Source organism: Gigantopelta aegis, chromosome 6 (assembly GCF_016097555.1).
Source record: "Gigantopelta aegis isolate Gae_Host chromosome 6, Gae_host_genome, whole genome shotgun sequence".
NCBI classification, from domain to species: domain Eukaryota; kingdom Metazoa; phylum Mollusca; class Gastropoda; order Neomphalida; family Peltospiridae; genus Gigantopelta; species Gigantopelta aegis.
This window is the reverse complement of record NC_054704.1, coordinates 90,587,322-90,607,261: the sequence shown is the minus strand read 5'-3', so window position 1 is coordinate 90,607,261 and position 19,940 is coordinate 90,587,322. Positions and strand designations below refer to the sequence as shown.

Here is a 19,940-nt window from a genome sequence, read left to right as displayed (position 1 = left end):
CATAACATCAACGAGTTCAGTTTATATTATATCCATGATCCAAATTCGACTTTCCAATACATTATCAAATTCCGATCGGAACTCCATATAATTTTCATACTGATCAGCAATGTGAAGAACACACCCACATGTATGTGCTATAGGTCGTCTGTCAAACCGTGACATATGAATAAGCTCAACTAAAATATTTTGCATTGTGATCAGGTCAGATCCCGTACAGAAGCGAAGGAAAAGTTTCAGTTTTCTTTCATCCAAATCTTTAATGTATCTCTTCATATGTCTTAGAACTTCGCTAGCTTGTGCACTGTGAGGTTCTGGAAACTGCATCATGTTTACTACTCTCTTATTCGTAGGAACAAGTGAGGCATATAGTTCAGTAAACCTGTCGGTGGTCATGTACATGTTAGCCAGGATTTCCCGCCAACAATCACAGACGTACAAAGGCATTTGTAGAAGCTCTTTACGGGCTATTTCCAAGAGAACAGCTTGAATATTTTCAACGGTGACCTTAGTTCGGCATTCATGTGTGTCAAGGGCATCTTCAAGGTCATCCTTATCAGCCTCAGAAAGATTGTTTGTAGCTGCTGTGAAGATCAGTTTGTCTGGGACTGATATGTTTTTGGCAAAATTTTGTGACTGCAACACGAGGCAAATACTGTTTTAGATGTTCATCATCCATAACTTGAATGACGTATCTGTCGACCTGTAATAAGGAAAATACAAACAATTATACCATTTTAAGATAGATATGTTTAAATTTATCACAACAGACATGAAAAAAAAGTTTGTTTTATTTAACGACGCCTCTAGAGCACATTGATTTTTATCTTATCACTGGCTATTGGACGTCAAATATATGGCCATTCTGACATATTTCTTTAGAGGGAAACCCGCAGCCGCCACATTGGCTGCTCTTTCCGATAAGCAGCAATCGGTCTTTTATAAAAAAAAATATGCACTTTCCCACAGACAGGACAGCACAGCACATACCACGGCCTTTGATGAACCAGTTGTGGACCACTGGTTGGAACAGAAAATAGCCCAAACTGCAAATGAGTCCACTGAAAAGGATCGATCCGATGACCGACCGCTTCACAGGCGGACACGCTACCAATTGAGCTACATCCCACTCCTCAATAGACATGAATGTTTGACTATCTGGAACGATGTAAATATTCAGGAATGAATTCTAATCATCCTGTTAATGACTGCGATGTCATCTGGTATAAACTAGTAGATTACAGTTACCTGCATTATTTCCATAGCACACCAGAGCGCGTATGTTGTACTTTTCAACTAGTCTAACACAACCTAATTAATATTGTCAAAACTGCATGCAGGATTCAGTTTGGGAAAAAACGTTTGTTTTATTTAACGACGCCACTAGAGCACATTCATTTTTTATCTTATCATCGGCTATTGGACGTCAAACATATGATTATTTTGACAGGTTTTCTTAAAGGAAACCCGCTGTCGCCACATAGGCTACTCTTTTACGATAGGCAGCAAGGGATATTTTATTTGCGCTTCCCACAGGCAGGATAGCACAAACCGTTGCCTTTGTTGAACCAGTTATGGATCACTGGTCGGTGCAAGTGGTTTACACTTGCCCATTGAGCCTTGCGGGACACTCACTCAGATGGTTGCACCATACCACATGATATGTGTATGTTTGTGTGTTAGAGTGTGCATTGTTGGTGGGAGTATATAGAATCAACTTTGTCGATTCCTACTCACAGATGAGCTCTCATAAAGGTTTGCTACCAGTAATCTATAGATAAGACAGAAACAAAATCGTATCTCTGTACACGGCAGAGTCAAAAGGTTGTCTAACGTTAACGTCAGCGAAGCGCTCCCCAGGACATCTGTAGACACGAACCCGACCGTCGTTGAACTGGAGACTAAACCTGGACTCATCAGTGAACATCACTCGACCCCACTGAACACGTTGCCACCGCAGATGGAGTGTGCACCAGTAACGTCTGGCCGTTCTGTGACGTGGTAGGAGTGGTGGTCGAACAGCCTGGCGACGGCAGCATAGATTATTGGCTCTCAGACGATTGCGTATGGTTTGATCAGACACCCGAGTTCCAGTCGCAGTCCGCAGATTGTCATGTAATCGGCGTGCAGTGGTTGTGCGTTGACGTAGAGCCATATTGGTGATGTAGCGGTCCTCTCTATTTGTAGTGCTTCGGGGTCTTCCCGAACGTGGACAATTTCGAACAGAATTCGTTGCTTGGTACCGTTGCCACAGTCGGCCAACGACACTCTGACTGACACCAAGTCTCAGAGCAACATTTCTTTGCGTATTGCCATCCTGAAGCCAAGCAATAGCCCTTCTTCGATCTTCGATAGTCAGTTGACGTCGTACCATTGTCGAATTTGGAGAGTGCACCGTACACGAACGCAAGCTCCAATTATACGGAAATTCAGCATTGGGAACATGGAATACACATGCAAAGCGTGCAAATGTTTTCTCCATTAGAACTAGTCGACAGTGTCAATGACAGTGGATTTTAATTAATTTATGGGTTGCTTAGACCCACTTTCGTCAAAATGGAACAATACCATGCTTGACATTATGGTGTGTGTATGTGTGTGTGTGTGTGTGTGTCTGTGTGTATCTGTGTGTGTGTCTCTCTCTCTCTCTCTCTCTCTCTCTCTCTCTCTCTCTCTCTCTCTCTCTCTCTCTCTGTGTGTGTGTGTGCGTGTCTCTGTCTCTGTCTCTTTGCGTGTGTGCCCGTGTGTATGTCTGTCTCTCTCTGTCTCTGTCTCTCTCTCTCTGTATGTATGTATGTGTAATTGTTTTATACTAGAGTTACATTATATATATATATATATATATATATATATATATATATATATATATATATATATATATATATATATATATATATGTGTGTGTGTGTATGTGTGTGTGTGTGTGTATGTGTGTAACATTCGTATGAAAACTATACATATGCAATTACCGGTATAATGCTCACCAAACATAGAGCTGCATTATCACAATGAACAATTAGTTTTGTTTAACGACACCACTAGATCACATTGATTTATTAACCATCGGCTATTATATGTCAAACGTTTGGTAATTTTGACATATAGTTTTGGAGAAAAAATCCGGTACATTTTTCCATTGGTAGCAAGGGATCGTTTATATGCACAATCCCACAGACAGGATAGCACATACCACGGCCTTTGATATACCAGTCGCTCGAACGAGAAATAGCCCAATGACCCAAAACCCAAACCGACCGAGCATCAAGTAAGCTTGTTACCACTGGGCTACGTCCCCCACCCCACCCTCCCCGTAATGGACAGAAACTGATAAACAAAAATGAAAGAATCTGCTAAAAATATTTTTCAAAACAAAAAAACCACATTGTTCTCAAATGGGATCGGCACACCACCCGATCGTTGAGTGATATGATACTTGTTATATCAAATTTGCTTTGCCATGCCATCTATAAAACACCCGACAACATAACAAAAGATGTTTCGCTACATACGTATGTTTAACGTTGCACAAATCGATGGGGATTCCCCTAAAGTTTTAGATTTTAGCGAGTTGCTGGGATATTGGCCAATCAGATCACATTATACTTGTACTACACACTCAACTCATTCTCAGTGGGGCATGATGTTGATTACTCTCCTAATGTGCGACTGGACGTACGATCGATGACACTCGGCAGACCCGTCGGGATCTTTTCCCATTCCAACCAGTACCGCACGACTAGTGTAAATATATACGCCAGGGCCCCATTCCACGCAGCGATCTTAGCCATAAGATCAACTTACGTGCATAAGGTAGCTATGCGCTTAAGGTAATCTTAGGGCTAAGATCGCTTTGTGGAACGGGGCCCTGTAATATAACTAGTGTAACATAATGGTGTAACGAACGTCGTGGTATGGGTTCTGTTTATTGTAAATATATAATCATGTATGTATGTATGTATGTATGTATGTACACTAATATCACAGTTGAAGCTGGTGGGATGCAATCTCATTTGAGAAGATTAACTTCAGTTTTAAAAGAGCTTTTTTTTATTTCTTGGAAATGGGGTATAAAACCATCCATTATTATTTACCTAACTCTGTACCGTTTACCTGCTTTCATACCATTAGTATATACAAAAGTTTCCACAATATTTTATACCATTCAAGTTCGAGTAAGTAATATTTATACAGCCTTTATGAATATATTATGTGCCATAATGCGTATCTATAATTCACCGCAGTTGTGAATATATATATATATATATATATATATATATATATATATATATATATATATATATATATATATATATATACATGTATATATATACTGAACAAAAAAAGAAACTTTCGATTTGTACATATAGTATTTGTTGTGTTAAAGAATTCATTGCATAATGAAATTATATAGGTAATATTAGCCTTGAGCTGTATTATCAGGATTCATGAATTTTATCGATTATTTGTGCACTGTTAATCGTCGATAACGTGAAATTCAATTTGCACGTGCATGCATGGTTCGACATGTCCCGTGTAGTATTCGGTCAATTTGTCTTACTGACATTGTTGTCAAGTGAACGAAAACGCTTCAAAATTTGTAAAAAAATTAACGTTTTTTACATTGTAGCATTTTTAGTATGCCAATAATACCCAATAATTTACGCGAACGGGCGATTGGCATGCTTGATGCTGGCATGTCGACAGAAGACGTTGCAAGGCATGTTGGGAGTTCTAGTCGAGCGATACGAAATCTTCGCGTAAGATTTCGAACGACAGGAAGCACCAACGACTTGCCACGTCGTGGACGTCCGCGTGTTAAAATGCGTGGTCAAGACCGCTATATTATGAACACGCATTTGCGCAATCGATTCCAAACTGCCATTGCTACTGCTGCTAACACACCTGGGCTTCATAATAACCGAATCAGTGGGCAAACTGTTCGTAATCGTATGCGGGAGAACGGTTTACATGCACGACGTCCTTACGGTCGGATGCGTTTTAACGCAACGTCATCGTCTAAATCGTCTTAATTGGGCACATGTACACACTCGTTGGATACGGCGACGCTGAAATACCGTTCTTTTTTCGGATTAATCCAGATTTTCTTTACAACGTGGTGATGGCAGGGTGCGCGTCTACCGTAGGAGAAATGAACGCTATGCTGACTGTTGTGTTCTTGAACGAGATCGTTTCAGGGGTGGGGGTTCTGTCATGGTCTGGGCAGCCATTGCCCATGGTTATCGTTCACCACTAGTCGTCATTGATGGCAATTTAAATGCTCAACGTTACCGCGATGACATTCTCGCTCATCACGTCATTCCTCTGTTCCATAAAAACGTCAACATATCGATTTTTCAGCATGATAATGCCACCTCTCATACAACTAGAGACACTGTAAATGTTCTTAGGACAAATAACATTGATTTCATTGATGACTGGCCCGCTAAAAGTCCTGATCTCAACCCCATCGAGCATGTCTGGGATAGTCTGGACAGACGATTGAGGCGTCGTCCCAACCCACCCGCTAACGTCAACGAACTTCGTCAAGTGCTCGTTCAGGAATGGAACAATATTCCACAGGCAGAAATCAACACTTTAGTCAATTCTATGCGCCTTCGATACACTGCAGTGGTCAGTTCAAGAGGTGGTCATACCCGTTATTAAGTGGGTTTTTTTTTTTTTAACCCCTACCACACTTGGTCAAAATTTCTCCCAGTTTCTGTTAACCTATGGCCATGATTTTTGCACCAAACGATGTATCATGGAACAGTCTTTAAACGCATATATAACAATTATTTCCCCGGTTTGGTTTCATCAAGTTATGTTCAAGCAAATTTAGCGGAAGTTTCTTATTTTGTTCAGTGTTTATACACCACAACACAAATCAGGGTGTGAGTATATGCATATAAAACACTTCACTGTAGTGGCCAGTGTGTAATAAAGTTCTGTAAACACACATCTGTATGTTATGTATGCCCACAAATGATTGTCAGGTCAGATGTCGGGAATTGACGTGCTTATATCAATTTAATGTTCAAGCACACTCGTTTCGAGCACGATTTCAGACTAGAGCCAGAAACTGCACCCAGAATGAGAGGGGTAGTGGAATGTTAAAAAATGTTTTTTAAATTAAAAACGTTTATACAGATGATTAGCTAAAAATACTTAATAGATGGTTAAATAAACTTTATTTACGAAGAAGTTAAAAAGGGTTTAAACAAATAGTTACAAAACGTTTCTAACACACATCTTGTAACTGTATTCTTATGTATTGGTCTGTTAAGCGCACATGAACTTCCTCTTACGATACACAAGTACATTACGTTTCGCCTGGTTAAGTACACAAACACTGGAGTCAACGGGACAATACAATCTACCTGTGAAAGCTGGCGTACGTTAGTATGGGGGAATCCAACACGACTATTTTAATGTGTTCTAGGATCATCGTGTTGTGTGAGTCACTATTACTTGGAAGAACGGCCACTCAACATCACTTATGAGATTGCGCTAAGTAAGTAAACGAATCAACTAGTATGTGTCTTTACTAAGTGATTGTTCTTTCTATCCTGTGCACTAACCACACTTTACCCGGTGTATTGTCGCTCAACTGCGTTACTAGTTTCTGTCTTGTTCCTTTTGTTTTGCTTGAAAGTTATGTCATAACGAAATAGTGTAACCTTGCTTCAAATCTTACGTATTACATATATTTTTAAATCCTTATTTTGTGATATCACTATTGTTTTTAAATAACCAGGCAATACATAAATTATCCCACACGAGTGGCCTTTAAATACCATTTATTTTACATCGAATTATTTTAAAGGGACATTCCTGAGTTTGCTGCATTTTGTAAGAAGTTATCGACTAACAGAAACTGTTTGACGACTGTAATTACATATCAAATATATTTTTCTTAATAAAATCTTAGTGGCTGTATATTAAATGCGTTTCTGATATTTCTACTAGGTTAAATTTCATTTTATTTCCTGAAAATATTTTTTAATACGTACGAAATTATTTGAAGACAAAATCCAGTTTGAGCTTCTTACAAATATTAAGACGACCAGAAACACATTGAATATACAGACACTGATATTCTAAACAAGAAAATATATTTAATATGTAACATTAATCGTAGAAATGTTTTATTAGTCGAAACATCTTACAGTGTAGTAAACTCAGGAATGTCCCTTTAAGATGTGTCTAACGAGCGAAAGTGAGTTTGGTATGTTTTTAAACAACGAGTTGTAAGATAAACGGCATCTATTGGACACGAATGTAGTATTCTATTTCTTACATATTCTAAAAAAAAAGCCAGGTTTAAAATCAATTTATATGTCTTTTTCAAGTGAAACGTATTTACGGTCCTAGCGTTTGTAGTTTACTTAAATGCGCCACAGACAAACCAATGTCAGATTAACTTATACGATACAGAGCAATCAATTTTGATCGATATTTTTTTCATTGGATAGTATGGCAGTGGCGACCTGGATATCACATAAGAGCAGCCAGTCGTATGTCTATAAGTTGTTATCACACGTATGGGTGTATTTTTTATGTGTTATCAAAAATAACGAATGATGTTCTCACCTACGGGTGTGTAAGAATAAAATATATTGGCGCTTAGGCATTTGTGGGTAAAATAGCATAGGTATAGCATATATTTCGTTTTATAAACCTGAATCCATACATTTCATTTATTTTAGTGCCCGTATCCAATTAAATTTCAAGATCTCCTCAGACACATTTCAACTACATGTATCTGGATTATCTGATTAGGGCAGTAGTTAGTTAATGAGAGTGAAACCACTGGAGTGACCATACACCCCGATGTTGTATACCATTTCTGGATTAAAGTCAGTTCTCCGTTGGATAACCCAGTACCTACCAGTGTAAAGGTGGATTGGCCACAGTTTCAGAGGTATGTATATTTTCCTGTTCTCATAAAGTGCATTTTGATCTACCAGACTACCAGAAACACATTGCCAGTTTCCATAACGGATCTCCTTGGGATGTGGCTGACTTCCGAAGGACGAGCACATTTGTTTTTAAATTAGCATAATAGTTTATTTCTTGCAATTGATAGAGACTAGTAAAGAATCGTATACAACGGAATGTAAACTGAAACCATTCAAGTTGATTACCTATGATTTGCCTGCACATTCGTTTCCTGTGTTGGTGCAACGTCAAATGCAGTACATACTTTATTGGTCTTTCTTTTGTTTGGTATAGCAACCTTTTCACCGTATATCCTAAAAATAGATAATTAAAATTTATCAGCCTTTTTGTATAATTAATAAAATACTTATCATTTATTAATATCATCTGAACGCTTAGCAATTTTCCTTTTACTTATATAAGTAAATTTACTTCTGAGCACATTTACACATGCGAGTAAATTTCGTGTATGCTTTTGTGGCTTATAGTTAACAATAAATGCCGTGTATGTAATCAAAATAGTTAAAATGGGAAAGGAGAAACATCACTTCACAAGATTAGGTAATCTTTTTAAAAAATAAAGCATGTTTTTTCAAAAATCAGGAATTGTATAAAGGCAGTATAACTTTCACTACAGGTAACACAAAATTCTTCTGTTTTCAATATTTAGATTTTTACAACAATTGAATAAATAATGGTATTCATCTCTGATATCAGTAATACAACATTTACATATCCTGTTCTTTCTAGGAATGTTAAACCATCTACCATTTTTAGCGGTACTCTTATATTTAACTTAGGCAATTTAGTATGTGTCCGGGGTGGGGGTGGGGTGGGGGTGTCAGTGGGCGGATGGTGAGAGGAGGGGGTTAATATTTTTGTCCGTTTTGGATAACGTATTAAGTTATTAATATGAGCATAGCTTTTAAAAAATAATAAAATATGTGTTTAAAATCATATTGCTGTACAAGACTAAGCTGAAACAATAAATCAGTTGGAAATGCATACATTGCCTTGATAGATTAATAATACCATATTAAAGATGGAGGCATATTTTGCAGATATCAAATTTCTGTGCTACATTTCCATCACTGTCTTCAACCTGGTCTATTTCCCGTTCCAGCCAGTGAACCACGACTAGTATATCAAAGGATGTGGTATGTACTACCCTGTCTATGGCATGATACATATAAAACATCCCTTGCTGCGATACTTGCACCAGTTTAAGGACCACATTTGTGAGAGCAATGGAACTCCAGGGATCGCCTGGAATGCCAAGCACAAAATGTAGTTCCCGTCTTCTGAGCTAAAGGCAACTTACTTGTATCCCTCATTTGCAGCATGAAGAGCTGTATGCAATAGCAAGCATCAGTCAACTTGAAAACACCGGATGGCATACGATAATGGATATTATTTTAATATTTGTTATCAAAACACTTTCCCCTGGAGTGTATTTGTGTATAATACTGCCTTCCTTCATTCTTTGACTAAGAAAGTATTTAAATTGGTGATATTGGTAACCTGATTCCAAAAGGTTCTCAACTGTTTTACAAAATATGTTGCTCTTAGTAAAGGTCCCATGATATATACTAACCAAAATATTAACACCTCATAATGTTTTATGCAACATTGATTTACCACCTCTAAACACTTAACATAATCACTGTTTACTACCTGGACCAAGTCAAACCCATCAACAATAGTTAAAACATTTATGTTAGACTATCTGCTCATTTCAAATTCATCTGCAACGAGGCCAATTATAGAGGTACAAATGAAAGTTAAAGGATATCTGGAAATTATGTCTTGTGCCAGCTCAGTGATTGGTTTTCAATTCATTATTTGTCACAAATGGCTAATATTTCAGCTTTTAGTGTTCTGATGTTGTCTTGAGATTTATTGTTATATATAGTCGCTCACCCTGGAAGCTAGGCTGCATAACATTGTTCTTCATCAAGTCAAAGGCAGTAAGTACTCATACCGAATTCAGTCCAACTTTGGACTTTCCATTTATCTGTGTCTGTCTGCCATGCTAGCCTCCAAATGAGGTTATTTGTTTTCAAGCAACTTAGCTGAATGTCTGGGGTTTTGTTTTACCATTGGTACGATCCATTACCAGTGACTGGTCCAACACATGCACCAGAAACATAACATTTCAAACATTTGCTCCACCAGTGAGAGCCACCCCCAGTCTATCAATGTTGCCCCAATATAGATTCGTCTGTATTAGGCTAAATTGTGGTTGAGAAATATCGCAGTGTTAACTCGTGTTAGCCTCTAGTTTCAGGAGGCATACAGCTCTATCCTTTGTCTTCAACAGGGAGTATGACACACCCTGTCATGTTATTCCCAATGTCTAGATTAGTTCAACATAATTATGAATGTAGTAATGCATTAATATTAAATTTTAGGAAACGTGTACAACTGAATCACTTACCAGTGTATTAATGCAATTAACAAATAGGTAAACTTGAATATAATAAAAATGTGTTGTTTTGATCTTTTATGTTGTGGATTCAACATTATGCCTATTTGTGTGTGGCTATTCTATGCTATGTTAGTATCTTCCATAGTATCTTTTGTGTGCAATAAAATCCCTGAAATAGAACATTTGAGGATGTCAACCTAAACTTCAAGTGAAATTACTGTTGAGCAATGGTGGAAATTGCACTACGTAATGTAAAAATAAAAGTGTTACTTGAGACCCTAACACTCTTGCTTTTATTTCTGAAATTCATATTCCACTAACTTGCTCTTCTCTTATTTTTGCCTTGACCATCCTAATAAATATTTTATAATGAGTTTTATTTAGTCACTGTTAACAATTCCATTGAAATACTGCTGTTGAGGAAATAGGGGTAGGGTTATAAAATCCTGCAACAAAACTTTATTTATGGGATATAAATAATAACTGGATGTCCAAATGGGCTTATGTTATAATTAGAACATTTAAAGAGAATATTTGAGGCCTAAACTTTATGTTAAATGTCTACTGAAAAATAAAACTGTGTGAATTGTATTTTGTAATATTACAAAAAAGTGTTATATGAGACCCTAATCCTTGAAGGATTTCAATATTGATAAAATATCTGAATTCCTCAATCCATTTTCTCCCAATCTGCCAAATTTTGTATTCGTTAAATGCCCTGACAAATATTTTACAATGCTTTTAATATAGTCACCCTTTAGCAATTCTGTAAAAAATATAACTGTCGTGGAAATGGGGGTAAGGTCACAAAACGGGTAGATACATACAGAAAGCTGTTAGCCCTGCAATGCTATCATCAATTTTCCATCCCTAGGGATAAAAGCCTTGACAAATATCACTATGAGCATTCGTCCCCCAGGTGATACCGATCAACCCCTCTGGCTCATGAATGTGTGTGTGTGTGTGTGTGTGTGTGTGTGTGTGTGTGTGTGTGTGTGCCTCTGTGTGTTTCTGTATGTGTGTCTCTGTGTGTGTGTGTGTGTGTGTGTCTCTCTCTCTCTCTCTCTCTCTCTTTCTCTCTCTCTCTCTCTCTCTCTCTCTCTCTCTCTCTCTCTCTCTCTCTCTCTGTATGCGTGTGTATCTGTGTGTGTGTTTGTGTGTTCTATGTGTGTGTATCTGTGTGTCTTTATCTGTGTGGCTTGGTGTGTGTATGTGTTTGTTTGTGTGTCTCTATGTGTGTGAATTTGTGTGTGTATGTGCGTGTATATGTTTGTGTATGTATGTGTATCTGTGTGTCTTTGTCTGTGTGTGTATGTGTGTGTCTCTATGTGTGTGCGTCTGTGTGTGTGTTTCTATCTCTCTCTCTCTCTCTCTCTCTCTCTCTCTCTCTCTCTCTCTCTCTCTCTGTGTGTGTGTGTTTCGTGTGTGTTCGTGTGTGTATAGGTGTGTGTGTATGTGTGTATTTGTGTGTCTCTATGTGTGTGCGTATGTGTGTGTATGTGTGTGTATGTATGTGTGTGTGTGTCTATTCCCCTCTCTCTCTCTCTCTCTCTCTCTCTCTCTCCTCTCTCTCTCTCTCTCTCTCTCTCTCTCTCTCTCTCTCTCTCTCTCTCTGTGTGTGTGTGTGTGTGTGTGTAACAGTAGTATGGAAACTATACATATGCATTTAACGGTATAATGCTCACCAAAAATAGAGCTGCATTATTACATGTTAGTTTGTTTTGTTTAATGACACCACTAGAACACATTGATTTATTAACCATCGCCTATTGAATGTCAAACGTGTGGTAATTTTGACATATAGTATTGGAGAAGAAACCCGCTACATTTTGATATGTAGATATATTTTGATACACCAGTCGTGGTACTCTGGCTGGAAAGAGAAATAGCCCAATGAGCCCACCGACGGGGATCGACCCCAAACCGACCGAGCATCAAGTGAGCTTTTTACCATTTGACTACGTCCCCCCTCATCGAAATGGACAGAGACTGATAAACAAAATTTAAAGCACATTGTTCTCAAACCCGATCGGCACACCACCCGATCGTTGAGTGATATGATACTTGTTATATAAAATTTGCTTTATCATGCCATCTACAAAACACCCGACAACATAACAAAAGATATTTGTCTACATACATATTTTCTAACTTTCACCAACTCGACCAGCCTCGGTGGCGTCGTGGTTAGACCATCGGTCTACAGGCTGGTAGGTACTGGGTTCGGATCCCAGTCGAGGCATGGGATTTTTAATCCAGATACCGACTCCAAACCCTGAGTGAGTGCTCCGCAAGGCTCAATGGGTAGGTGTAAACCACTTGCACTGACCAGTGATCCATAACTGGTTCAACAAAGGCCGTGGTTTGTGCTATCCTGCCTGTGGGAAGCGCAAATAAAATATCCCTTGCTGCTAATCGGAAGAGTAGCCCATGTAGTGGCGACAGCGGGTTTCCTCTCAACATCTGTGTGGTCCTTAACCATATGTCTGACGCCATATAACCGTAAATAAAATGTGTTGAGTGTGTCGTTAAATAAAACATTTCTTTCACCAACTCGATGGGGATTTCCCTAAAGGTTTAGCTCTTAGCGATTTGCTGGGATATTGACCAATCAGATGACATTATACTGGTACTACACACCGTTAACTCATTCACAATGGGGAATGATGCTTAGTACTCTCTAATGTGCAAATGGACGTAGGATCGTAGGATCGATGACTCCCGGAGTACCCGTAGGGATCTTTTCGCATTCCAACCAGTACCGCACGACTAGTGTAAATATATAAGCATGCAATATAACTAGTGTAACATAAATGGTGTAACGAACGTCGTGGTATGGGTTCTGTTTATTGTAAATATATAAGCATGTATGTATGTATGTATGTATGTATGTGAGTGTGTGTGAGTGTGTGTGTGTGTGTGTTAGTGTGTGTGTGTGTGTGTGTGTGTGTGTGTGTGTGTGTGTGTGTGTGTGTGTGTGTGTGTGTGTGAGAAGATTAACTTCAGTTTTAAAACGGCTTTTTATTTCATGGAAATCGGGTATAATACCATCCATTGGTATTTACCTAACTCTGTACAGTTTAGCGGCTTCCATTCCATATTTATGACTGGACAAAAGTTTCCACAATATTTTATACCATCCAATTTCGAGTAATTAATATTTATACAGCCTTTATACCATAATACGTATCTATCTATCTATCTATCTATCTATCTATCTATCTATCTATCTATCTATATATATATATATATATATATATATATATATATATCACAACATTGATCATTGTGTGAGTATATGCATATAGAACACTTCACTGTAGTGGTCTGAGTGTAATACAGTTCTGTAGACACACAACTTGTAACTGTATGCTTATGTATTGGTTGCATATCGTCTGTCAAGCGCACATGAACTTCCTCGTTCGATACACACGCACATTACTCGATTAAATAAAAATGATTCGCATGGGTAAGTACACAAACACAGAGGTCAACGGGACAATACAATCTACCCGTGAAAGAGTACGTTAGTATGGGGGAATCCAAAACGACTATTTTAATGTGTTCTAGGATCATCGTGTTTTACGAGTCACTATTACTTTGTAGCACGGCCACTCAACATCACTTATGAGATTGTGTAAAGTAAGTAAACGAATCAACTTACTGTGTGTCTTTAATAAGTGATTGTTCTTGCTATCCTGTGCACTAACCACACTGTACTCAGTGTATTTTCACTCAACTGCGTCACTAGTTTCTGTGTTGTCTTTTGTGACATGAAAGTTATGTCACAACAAAATAGTGTAACCTTGCTTTAAATCTTACGTATTACATATAGTTTTAAATCCTTAATTTGTGATATCACATTTGTCTTTAAATAACCAGGCAATACATAAATTATCCCTCAAGAGTGGCCGTTAGATACTATTTATTTTACATCGAATTATTTTAAGATGTATTTAACGAGCGAAAGTGAGTTTGGTATGTTTTTAAACACCGAGTTGTAAGATAAATGGTATCTATTGGACATGAATGTAGTATTCTATTTCTTACATATCCTCAAAAAGCCATGTTTAAAATCAATGTATATGTCTTTTCCAAGTGAAACGTATTTACGGTGCTATATACGCCACAGAGCAATCAATTTCGATCATGATTTTTTTCATTGGATAGTATGCCAGTGGCGACCTGGATATCACCTAAGAGCAGCTAGTCGTATGTCTTTAAACTGGTATCACACGTATGGTTGTAACTTATATGTGTTATCAAAAATATCGAATGATGTTCTCACCAACGGGTGTGTAAGAATACGATATATTGACGCTTAGGCATTTTTGGATAAAATAGCATAAGTATAGCATATATTTCGTTTTAAAAATCTGAATCCATACATTTCATTTATTTTAGTGCCCGTATCCAATTACAATTCAAGACCTACTGGGACACATTTCAACTTCATGTATCTGGATTATCTGATTAGGGCAGTAGTTAGTTAAAGGGACATTCCTGACTTTGCTTTATTGTAAGATCCGACTAATAAAATAGTTCTACGATTAAACTTACATATTAAATATAATGTCTTGTTTAGAATATCAGTGTCTGTATATTCAATGTGTTTCTGGTCGTCTTAATATTTGTAAGAAGCCCAAACTAGAAAATTTAGGAAATAAACTGAAATTTAACCTAGTACAAATATTAGAACGATCAGAAACGCGTTTAATATACAGCTACTAATATTGTATGCATAAAAATATATTTGATATATAATTATAATCGTTAAAAAGTCTGTTAGTCGATAACATCTTAAAAATTGCAGCAAACTCAGGAATGTCCCTTTAATGAGTGTGAAACCACTGCAGTGGTCGTACACCCGTATGTTGTATACCATCTCTGTATTAAAGTCAGTTCTTTGGAATGAATGAATTAATGTTTAACGACACCCCAGCACGAAAAATACATCGGCTATTGGGTGTCAAACTGTGATAAATGCAAACAGTAAGTGGTGATCAACATCAATATAAAAATTCAACAGTTAAATTAAAACCCAGTGTAAAGAACTGTGCAAAAATACAAATATCACAGATAGATATTAAAATTTACAATAAAAGTCAGTATCACGTAGAAACTGTAAAATAACTTCCATCACATTTCGTTGTCCAAATATATCTCTTCGAGTTTCTTTAAGATCCTTACACTCCACCAAAATGTGGCGCACAGTACACTGACAGTGCTCACACTGAGGTGGAGTATCTTTAAGATAAATGAATGGGTAAAATATGTATGACCGATACGAGCACGACACAAGACAATTTCATCCTTACTGCACTGTCTATAGGAGGACTGCCACTCTCCCAAGACTGGTTTGATAGAATGAAGCTTGTTTGCAATCGTACCGTCCCAAACATGTTGCCAAGTCGAAAAGATAAGTTGATATTATGTTTAAAATCAGTATAAGGCACACCAACCCTGGCATGAGGCAAATCCAAAGCAGACTTGGCAGCTGAATCTGCCTTTGCATTACCCCTGATGCAAACATGGCTGGGCACCCAACAAAATACAATGTCTTTATTGGCAATGGATAAAAAAAAAAAAAAAAATTCGTATCACCATCCCAATTAAGGAATGGTCCAGCTTCATATTGCGTAAAACTTAGAGACACGAACGTGAGGCGGTAAAAAAAAGAGGCTATAATGACTGCTCAGACTTCAGCACTAAAATCTGATGCTGAGTCAGGCACATTTACACATGAGAGTAAATTTCGTGCATGCTTTTGTGGCTTATAGTTAAAGGGACATTCCTGAGTTTTCTGCATTGTAAGATGTTTCTGACTAATAAAATATTTCTAAGATTAAACTTACATATTCAATATATTTTCTTGTTTAGAATATCAGTGTCTGTATATTGAATGTGTTTCTGGTCGTCTTAATATTTAATTTTGTCAGAAACCCAAACTGGATTTTGTCTTCAAATAATTTCGTATGGACGAAAAAAAAAGTACTTTAGGAAAAAAGAGAAGAAATTAATCCTAGTACTAATATTACAAAGATCAGAAGCACGTTTAATATACAGCCACTAATATTTTATGCAGAAAAATATATTTGGTATGTAATTACAATCGTTAAAAAGTCTGTGCTAGTCGACAACATTTTAAAAATTGCAGCAAACTCAGGGATGTCCCTGAACAATGAATGCCGTGTATGAAACATCAATTCACAAGACTAGGTAATCTTTTTAATAAATAAAGCATGTTTTTTTCAACAATCGGGAATAGCATAAAGACAGTATAACTTTCATGCCATCTACCATTTTTAGCGGTAATCTTATATTTAAAGGGACATTCCGGACTTTGCTGCATTGTAAGATGTTTCCGACTAATAAAATAGTTCTACGATTAAACTTACATATTACATCTATTTTCTTGTTTAGAATATCAGTGTCTGTATATTCAATGTGTTTCTGGTTGTAAGAAGCCCAAACTGGATTTTGTTTTCAAATAATTTCGTACGCACGAAAAAGTTTATTTTAGGAAATAAAATGAAATTTAACCTAGTACAAATATTAGAACGACCAGAAACGCATTTAATATACAGCCACTAATATTGTATGCATAAAAATATATGTGATATATAATTATAATCGTTAAAAAGTCTCTGTTAGTCGATAACATCTTTATAATTGCAGAAAACTCAGGAATGTCCCTTTAACTTAGGTAATTTAGTATGTGTCCGAGGTGGTGGTGGGGGTGTCGGTCAGTAGATGGTGAGAGACGGGGTTTAATATATTTGTCCGTTTTGGATAACGTATAAAATTGGTACCTAGAATATATGAAAAACCCTATTTGTATATAGCCCAATACATCGCTCAGTTTTTGTTTTAATACTTGTCGATAGAATATGAAATTGATATACTGATCAGTGTAATCCATGTTATCGAAAATACTTTTTTTTATGAATATCCAGGCAGCCTCATTACGTCACTACTAATATGTATTCTGAAATTCGAGATATGCTTTATTTTCCCGGCTGAATTGAAAGAATCCGCATCATCCATCTCATTTTGAATCATGTAGTGGCACAATCTAAAATTTGAATGCTTGAAAATAATATTCGAATAGCAGATTAGCGAGCAAATATTCGAATACAGTCGACCTTCGATAACTCAAACTTCGATCTTTCGTAAACGTCGATCTCTCGAAGTGAAACGGCGGTCCCGGCCGAACTGCTATACAAACTAGTAATACCAGACTTCGAACACTCAAACTTCGAACATTCGAAAAACTCTATCTCTCAAAGTAATTTTGTGGTCCCACCATAAAAAAAATAAGGGATATTGCACTTCCAAAACTCGAAGTTTGTGGAGTGACTGAGCCTTTTAACTGTACCGGTAATACTTTAAAGAAAAATAAATTGTCACCCAAGCCAAGCGTGAGTGCCCCGACTGGTCTCGGCTATCGATGATACACGCGGTAATTACAGAATAATAGATCGCCGACTATGCGGAACGAAATGATCCTACATGCCTGCATTGGGTTGTCGGTGTTTGTACACGGAAGCGGGCCTCATTACACAAAGTACGGATAGTCTTGTAATCTTCAAAGAACTGTTGTAATAACAATTAACGCTGTTTGTTTGCAGAACCGTGAACATTCGGAAGAAATGCTGCTCAATCTGTGCAAGATTACAGACATAGCAATGAAAGACGATTTTTTAAGCAAGTGTGCCAAACAATCTCTAATTACAAAAATGTTCGGATAGTTCTGGTCTTTGTACTTTGTGATTTGAGAGCTATAATTTATTTTGTACTGTTGTGAATGTTTTATATGTAAAAAACAAAGTACTTAACCTGGTGCTATTTGGCATACAGCGTTTTGATTTGTTATGTTATGTCTCGCTATGTTAGTGAGGGTTTTTAAAATGATTTTTGTGATTTACAATAATTTTGCTATTTATATTGTGTATTTTTTATTTGGTAAACAAACGTACTTAGTGCTAATCGACATTCAGTATTTTAATTTATTACAACGTTACGTTCCGCCTTGTTTTGACATTTGAAAAATATATCAACTTTAATTTATAGCTTACTTCCGGTTATATGTAAGTACGTGCTTTCAGTTTTCGTTTTTTTTTTTTTTACTTTACTTTACTGTCAATTAATACAATAAAAGTACATAGAGATGTATGTCAAATTTATCGGATTTATCCCGTTTCTGTTAATATTTACTTAGTTTTTTCATATACACAGAAGAAATGTGCTAACATCCGATATGAACGAAATGATAATACTGCAATGCAGTTTCACTTTGAGGTCTGCTGTACGAATTCCAAAAACTCGTACTCCCTGAAACTCGAACTATTTTGTCGTCCCCTTCAACTTCGAGTTAACGAAGTTTGACTGTATTTAGACCGCTCACTACTTTTTGTTCTTTTTCCACGACTGATTTTATTTTGTGTATCTGATATATGTCATCAAATGATGATTCATTATCTTTTGTAGATGTGATACTCTCGGCCAAATGAGCTTCTATTGATGCATCCATGATTCCCCAGCCTCGGGTTTGTTTTACCAGTCAGTATGGAACATATTAAGAAAATATTTAAAACGCCTGAGAAGTAAGCATACTTTTGTTTTATTTTTAAGTGATTGCTGCTGTTATTCTTTAAAAATAGTTTCCTACGTACAAAAACAATACATTAGGCAATAAAATAAAGTTTGACCTAGTACCAACATCAGGACGATCAGAAAGACACACAATAGACATACGATAGACAGCCACAGTTATTGTATGCAGAAAACTGTATTTAATATTCACATTTAGTCATTAAATCATCTTTCTTAGTCTGAAACATATTAACAATGGCAACAACTGTCAATTTAAAGATATATCCCAGTGTGAATTATTTTTCATTTGATATGAATCGGACCTTGAAAAACGTCCTTTTGATCCTGCCTTGTGCAGATAATATGAATACCATGACTTTTTTATGTAGTCCAACGTGCTGAAGCGACCACCTCTCATAAAGAGTTACTTCTTTTTATTCTCCCAATATGAACAACAAAACCATTATTCACGATCAATACCGTATTGCAACGCAGAATCGAATGAGCATTGGGACAAAATAGGGCTTGATTCCACGAATAACTATTTAGTACCTTCTCTACAGGAGGACTGCCACTCCAGTAGAGATTCTTTACTGGACCATACATCATCCCTGCACAGTTCAATAGAGGACTGCCATTCCCAGACTAGTTTACTAAATCAAGTCATCTAAATAGTAAAAACAGACTATTTTAAAGCAAACTACTGCCATATTTTGAAGTTCCATTAGATGGTTACTTGTATATTCATGCATTAACTATAATGTATTTATAACAGAAAAATACCCATTGAAAGAGGAAGATTTGGTGGCACACAGGTCATCAAACAACGGTTGCATCCAATTGTTAAGGATAACGATGAAACAAACCCAAAGGTTGTATTCGGAGAAGGCCGGGATGCCTCTGAAGATCAGGGACAGGATACAGACAATAGCGACGATGTGTACCGGGATCCTGAACTAGATAACATGGACGAGACTGA

At 37.0% G+C, this 19,940-nt stretch overlaps 2 long non-coding RNA genes across 2 annotated transcripts; one reads left to right on the top strand and one right to left on the bottom strand.

Moving 5' to 3' along the window:
* Window positions 1-582: 582 nt before the first annotated feature.
* On the bottom strand, window positions 583-12,595 carry LOC121374106. Its single transcript, XR_005958188.1, has 3 exons — window positions 12,507-12,595; window positions 8,145-8,252; window positions 583-703 (listed from the first exon to the last, which is right to left on the bottom strand). It is a non-coding gene; the product is annotated as an uncharacterized LOC121374106 (long non-coding RNA).
* On the top strand, window positions 7,716-19,934 carry LOC121374105. The gene is made up of 3 exons (XR_005958187.1): window positions 7,716-7,921; window positions 18,857-18,972; window positions 19,737-19,934. It is a non-coding gene; the product is annotated as an uncharacterized LOC121374105 (long non-coding RNA).
* The last annotated feature ends 6 nt before the right edge of the window (window positions 19,935-19,940 follow it).